At 39.3% G+C, this 6,939-nt stretch overlaps 1 long non-coding RNA gene across 1 annotated transcript in view; it reads right to left on the bottom strand.

Annotated features, from left to right (window-relative positions):
* The window catches only part of LOC141570672 (uncharacterized), a 135,192-nt gene extending 128,403 nt beyond the window's left edge, over positions 1–6,789 (bottom strand). The window contains exon 1 of the long non-coding RNA XR_012494968.1: positions 6,637–6,789. This is a non-coding gene — a long non-coding RNA (uncharacterized LOC141570672). The remainder of the gene's footprint in view (positions 1–6,636) is intronic.
* Between the last annotated feature and the right edge of the window lie 150 nt (positions 6,790–6,939).

Here is a 6,939-nt window from a genome sequence, read left to right as displayed (position 1 = left end):
CTATCTCACAGGACACTGTACTTTCCTTTCATTTGTCACTTAGGTGTGAAAATGTATGTTTACACTAGACTAGAAGCGCCATGAAGACTGAGACCATATTGCTTTTGTTAAATCATATCCCCACTTCCAAGCATAATACCTGATATGTAGAAACACACTATAAAAGTTTGTTGAATGAATGATGAAGAAATGAACTGCTGTGTATTCATCACTCCATGGACCTAGTTCTACAAACTCCATTGGATGCACCTGGATTACTCCCTTCTCCCACCACAAGTCATGTTCCTTCCCTTAAGGTATGAACCAGTTTCTCCCAAGTTATGGTTATTTTTTCTGACCCCCTCACTAGACTATAAACATCTATAGGGCATATTTATTCACCTTTTTTCAGCTTCTGTAATTTCTAGCACAGTGCCTTACACTTTATAGATGTCTAAAATGTATTTTAATAAAAGCTGAAAACAAGCAAAGATGGCTGACTTCTTGCTCATACATCTTACCTTTCCCCGTGCCTACATTGCTGAAGTACATCTTCATATTCCTAGATGAGCAAAGGGTAGAGGGATGGGGCCAGAAAGAAATAAAGGGAGAAGTTGTGATATGCTCCTCATATCACAACTTATTGGATTGTGATATGAGGAATAGCTGAAGGGAGAAGAAAGAAAGAAGGGGAAAACATGAAGACAAGAAATAAAGAAAAGGGGAAGAAAGAGGGAAAGGCAAGGGATGGGGTTAACAACCTTATATTATAATTAATGAAATAGATCTAAAGTCCTAGTTGTTAAAAATAATTAAATTTTCTTCTCTATCCACTTTTCTTTACCATAATTGTATTTGATGACTTCAACTGCCCAGGCTTTTTACTAAAAGTTGATGGGTCTGATAGTGGTACTTCATATTTTAATTCTTGCAGCTCTTAGTCATGAATCCTAACAGACCTACAGTTATTATAAAGTGATAGTGATGAAAACACCCCTATTTAACAGATGGGGAAGCTGGCACTGGAATAGTCAGCCAGTTGGCACCAGAGAACGAAGTGTCAGCAAGTTCGACCTCAGGCCATGAATGGAACTGATTCCCAAGGGTATCAAAGATCTCCAGCCAATTCAGAAACCTCACACTCGCTGGATCAAAGCATATTCTTTAGTCTAGTGTGTTCTCAAGATATGTCCAAATAATTTTTTTTTCCTTTCATGAGTGTCTCTGCTCTTTCTATCATTAAATATGACATCTCAATGGTCAATCATTGTTTCATTCCATTTGATCCAAAGAATAAATGAATTTCTAACCAAAAAATATTCCCCTGAAATGACTATCAAATAAAGTCAAAGTTTAAGTGGAGAATGATTTAGAACTCTATTAATATAGTCTGAAAAACATACCCCTATTTGTAGAAATGAAAGGATTCCATTGGATGGTGGGAAGGAATAGTCTAAGGGTCAGTAGACAGCATTAACTTACTTCACAATAGTTTTCGGAGAGCAAATCATTGAAGTACCATTTTCCCATTCCCTCACCTGATCCCCTTCAGAGAGACACAGTTTCAAAGAAGTTGAAATTTGTATGGAATCTTATAGGGAAGAATGGCATGTATAGAAAGGTATACAGAGCCAGGAATTAGAAATCTGGACTCTTTCCCCCTCTACGCCAATAATTAGTGTGAACTGGGGTAAGTCAAATTCCCCACTCTGGGCCTTAGTCTCCTAAACTTGGATAATAATTTTTATGATTCCTTCTAGCTTCTATTTTTCAGGTTAATCCCACCCTTAATTCAATAATTTCTCCTAACGTGCTCTAATGTAAACATACTCCTCTTAGTTTAGACTCATGAGTGATAGAGAGCTCTGTTTCCCAAGGCATTCACTCCTCGGTAACTGATTTGTGGTCATAGAATCTTCCTCTCTGTAATTTCCTCTTATTGATCTTATATTCTGTGTGCAAGAATAATCCAGAATAAGAGACTTATCCGGCCATATGCTAGCTGCTTAAAATTTACGGACACTCAACATCCTTCTTGCCTATACTGGCCTCTTTCTACTTTACCAATGTCCATCTTAAAATGTAGTTCCCAAAATTAATTTGTATACCCTAGCTGTGATCTCAGCAGATAGCTCAAAGAGTATCTCAAAGTGATCTAGGAAAAATACTTCTCCAAGTACTTTGGCTTGACTAGTAACAAAACAAAAGCGAGCATTGGCTGATGACATGGCTGTTGTTTTTGTTGTTTAAAGCATCTACATCATACTGTTGCCTTTCATAGCTGTGGTTCCAGCTGAGCCTAAACTGGGATTCAAACTCTGAGAGTACCTGATGGATGGGTACTAATGGTAACCCACAGGCACTGATCATTCTGCAGGAAGTGATTTTCATGGAAGAAGGAGCTTGTGGAGAGGACATGGAGCCAGAGTGCATGGGGATGGCAATGGGAAGTAAGGACTCAGGTGTCTATTAAAATTATGACCTTTGAGATGTCTTAGATCTGCAGAGAGTTGGGCTGGGGATACACCAGTGGGAGACAGTAAATGAAGGAAATGTGGCCTTGCACATATCTGCCCCTGGGAGGGGACGTGACGTGCCCTTGAACTTCTCAACATAGTAAGAACCAGGCAACAGTGGGGGAGAGGAATCTGCTCCTTAGGTAGCATCTGGGTAACCTCCTAAGGATTCCAAGAAAAGCTTAAGGGCACTTTGAAGATGAACTGAGATCTTATCTCAGGCATTTCCAAGGAAATGTGAGCTAGTGAAGCTGAGCTTTTACTGGTAATGAGAGCTCATTGGGACCATTAAGCTGATGAAGCAAAGAAAATCTGGGTTCTCTTAATAGTAACTAAAAAGTTAATGCAATGTTTTTCATATTAATCTCAATCTAGGGCATCTGAGAATTTTCTGAAAAAGTCCAAGGGATGCCAAATCTGCTGGTCTGCATACTTACACTTTGAGTAACAAGAATGAGAATACATGATCACAGATCCTCTTAAGAAATATTAACAGTATTGGGTGAAAAAGGCTCCCTAACTGGGAGTATTGTAGTTGTCTTCACTGCTCTCTGCTGAGTTTCCATCTTTCTAAAGCCTCTAAAACTTGATCCTAGTTGCTAAAAATGAATCTCCACTTCCAATATTTTTGTCACCTTTGTGTGGTCCCCCAAAATAAAGAGAGGATCATTATTATCCCAATAAATTTTAATAAAGATAAATAAATAAAAAGGGAAGACCCATTAGCACAGGAAATGCCTGGGAAGCAAAGCTGTCTACTTTGGGGAAGGAAAAAAAAATCAGCTCTTCCTAAGGATATATTTAAGTTGATCGTAGAAACGGGTTTTGAACTTTCGTTATATTTGACCTGACATTGGAAGTTTCAGAATGACTAGTAAATGAGATAAGGAAGCAAAAGCTAAAAAGGCATTTGATTTTCCCACTTTTTTAATCTCAATATAAACTGTCCGGGGTTCTGTGGAGACTTCACGCCCATAAAATCAAAAGTGCTTACAGGAGACTCCCTGGTGAGCTTCTATCTAAATCTTGTTGAATCATTTTGACCCCAGGGTGGTACAGAAGCTAGAAGGGTAGGTGACGTGCTAGAGGGAACAGGTAGTTATCTCACCCTGAGCCACAGCCCTCACGCAGCTCGCAGCCCAAGTAGTTCATTTCTCTACTTTAAACATTGCCTGAGAATCCCCACTATTTCCCTCAAGCATCACACTCCACAATCTCACCCAGAAAACCCTTCCTAACACCAACCTAAAACACAAGGCAGACACGGGGGAACTAGGACACCAGTGGAAATTTTACATTACACTCAGGTTCAGAGGGATATGCAGACAAAACCCACTGCCTTTGGAAGATGGCATCTCAGAGGAAGACTGCACCAAGTCGGGTTTCACCTCCAGAGCAAGCTCTGTCCTTGCTACTATCTCGAAGTCCCGGGGCTAAGGCTATCCAAGAACAGTGCTTTGGTAACCATGCCCACTCAGGCTCGACTAGGTTTTCTTCTGACAGTGTGTGAAAAGCAGATGTGTTTACACAGCACTTCTCCAACAGAAGCTCTCCAAGCATTGCATAAGAATATTAACTTCAGAAGCTGAAGTGATGACCAGCTCACTTCCTTCAGCTGGCCGGGCCCAGGCAAGTCATAGATGAGAGAACACACCCCTTGCTCATGGGTCACAGAAAAGCAACTGACTCTGGTAAAATGCAGCCAGGCAGGTGTCTAAACGGGGATAGGAAATTGATAAAGTAATTTACTATATTCTTGTATTTCAGCCTGCTACACAAATGGTTGTTTTTCAAATCTCTTTCCATTTATTTATCTTTTATTCCTCACCTATTTAAAAAAAAAAAAAAAGTGAGGAAGTTTATGACAAAAGCCACAAATCCGACTGACCCATTAAACAAAGAAAAGAACCCGAGTCTGGATTGGAAAACCAGAAAAGTACTGAATTATAAAGCCTAAACTATAGACAGGCTTTCATTGCAATAATCCCCCAAATCAGCTCTGTGCTCTTGGTAGCCAAGGGAAAATTACTGATTTTTAAAACTCTCACCTAATAAAAGAAAACACATTTGTCCATTAACAGAAACAACAATTCCCCGATGTCTAAATTTTGTGTTTTCCCAATTTGATTAAATCATATTCAGGTATGTCCTATTATTCCTGGGAACTGACACTACCAACAGCAGAGAGTCAAAAGGCTGCTGCCCTATTTCTGGAGTTGACATACACCTCTATGTAGGGAATATGTGATGACATTGCAATTTATAAAATTATACTTCTGAAATAAAAATGAATTATTGGACTTGAACTGTCAAATAACTCATAAACTTGACACCCCTTAAAATAGCAATTATTTCATTATTAGAGTCCCAACATCTTATGGTAGGAGAGATTGTGCATACTAAATATGGCACAGGTAGGTGCAGCTCATCTCCTGAAATACAATCTTTCCATTTCTTTTTTTCCCTGATAGATGACAATGCCTGTTTGTGTACAGTAATTTTTAAAACTTGAGGTTTGGTAATATTTTAAAAATATACATAACATAAAAATTACCGTTTTAACCATTTTTAAGTGTACAATTCAGCAGTACATTAAGTACATTCACCTTCCCCTCCATTTCTGCAACCCCACTTCCATCCCAGCCCCTCCTACAAAGGGACAACCTACAGACAGTATTATTTTCTTTGGGGCTTTGTATCTATTTATCTTTTAAAAAGAAGCACATCTCAAGAAGTAATGCTTACCATAAAGGAATGAATGAAGGGTTTTCAGAGAAGAGAGACAATGAGACAAAGAACTTTGTGTAAGCAGGCCTTTCTAATGTCCCTAATATAATACTCTCCCCTCTGCTGTCTCAGGGATATAATAGAAGAAGCATGACATTTAGAGTTGGTATTCCGTCATGTGTTCGTTGCATAAGCTTTTAGCTGGTATCATTCTGCCTTGATGTCTCATCTATAAAATGGGGATAGTAACACTGGTATCAAGGTTGTGTAACTTAAATGAGGGAATACACATCAAGAGGGATTTTAAAATTACTGGGCACATATTGGTTATTACTTATGTGACCTTCTGGTCCTAATTGACACCATGAGGCTGCAGGCTCCTTGAGGATAGGGTTTGGTCCTGTTCACTGCTGTGCTGAGCCCCCAGCCCGAGCACATGGTTAGCATTAAGCAAATATTGGTGAAAGGTATGGAGGGACAAGTTCTCTCCATTTTTCTGAAAGCTTTTAATGTATCCAGGATAATGAGGAATAATGAAGAAGTTAATTGAAAAAGAAAGCAAGTCTGTGTGGCTTGTTACACGCTGGGCCCAGCGTGGGCAGAATTATCATTAGTACGTGAAAACTGGTGCTCAAGGAATGGACACTCACAAACTGGCACAACCTTCCTGTAGGACAATTTGGACACAAAAGCCTTAAACATAAGCTCAGTTTGACACAAAATTCCAAGTCCAGTAAGTTATGAGAAATAGTCAAAGATGTATATGAACATGTAACTAAAAGGATGTTATATACAGAAAAACCAGAAACCACTTTCTCGCCCAACAATAGGGACTGGCTAAATAAATTACGTGTATCCAGACAATAGGACGCAATGCAGCCAGCCTTTAAAATGATGGCACAGAAGTGTACTTATTAACCAGGAAAGATGTTTAGACTCTTTGAGATGAAAGACTCAAACCAAAACAAAAAAAAGATGGACAAGCAATAAACACACAAAAAAATACATATAACAAAATGTGAACAAAGATGACTTCTGGGCTTATTCTTACTTCTTCATTTTGTTTTTCTAAATTTTCTCATGTTTCTACAATCGGCGTAAATTCTTACTGTGATTTTAAGAAAATAGTTAACAACAGAAAAAGAAAAAAATATGGTCTTAAATATGCTTTAAGGAATTTGGGGGTTGGGAAACATGAAAAAGTCCTATATTTATATACCAGTGAAGCAACTTGAAGTGGGAGGTGAAACACACAAGATGCCAAACCAACTGGTCAGTTGACTAGTTTTTGTCCAAAGAGTCATTTGTTTAAGGGAAATGCCAATGATCTCTATTCTAAATTGCCCAGCCTATGCCACACTGACCTCCAGCAACTTAGAAACCCAGTGGTCAGCATAGTCCCTTATCCCCTTACTTGAGGTCTAGGCATGTGCATGAAGCAAAGTCAGGAAACCTCCATGCTCCAGGTTACTCAGCCAAGGCCCCGGCAGGAGAGCATCTCTCAAAGGAGAAGGTGAACCGGGAGACTTCGGGGTAGCCATCCACAGCCAGTCCTCCCTGAACTGTGAATAAGTCACAGGGCCCAAGGCAGAGGGACGGCTGGGAATAAATGCATGGACAAATAAGTTCCTTCTGCTTGGTAAACCAAACTGATGACTCAATGTTTTAACATTGTTCCACAAAAAAAGAAAAACAAAAAAGTGCTCACACAGTCTGA

Source organism: Rhinolophus sinicus, linkage group LG03 (assembly GCF_036562045.2).
Source record: "Rhinolophus sinicus isolate RSC01 linkage group LG03, ASM3656204v1, whole genome shotgun sequence".
NCBI classification, from domain to species: Eukaryota; Metazoa; Chordata; class Mammalia; order Chiroptera; family Rhinolophidae; genus Rhinolophus; species Rhinolophus sinicus.
The sequence above is the reverse complement of the archived record's forward strand: the minus strand, read 5'-3'. Positions and strand labels throughout refer to the sequence as shown.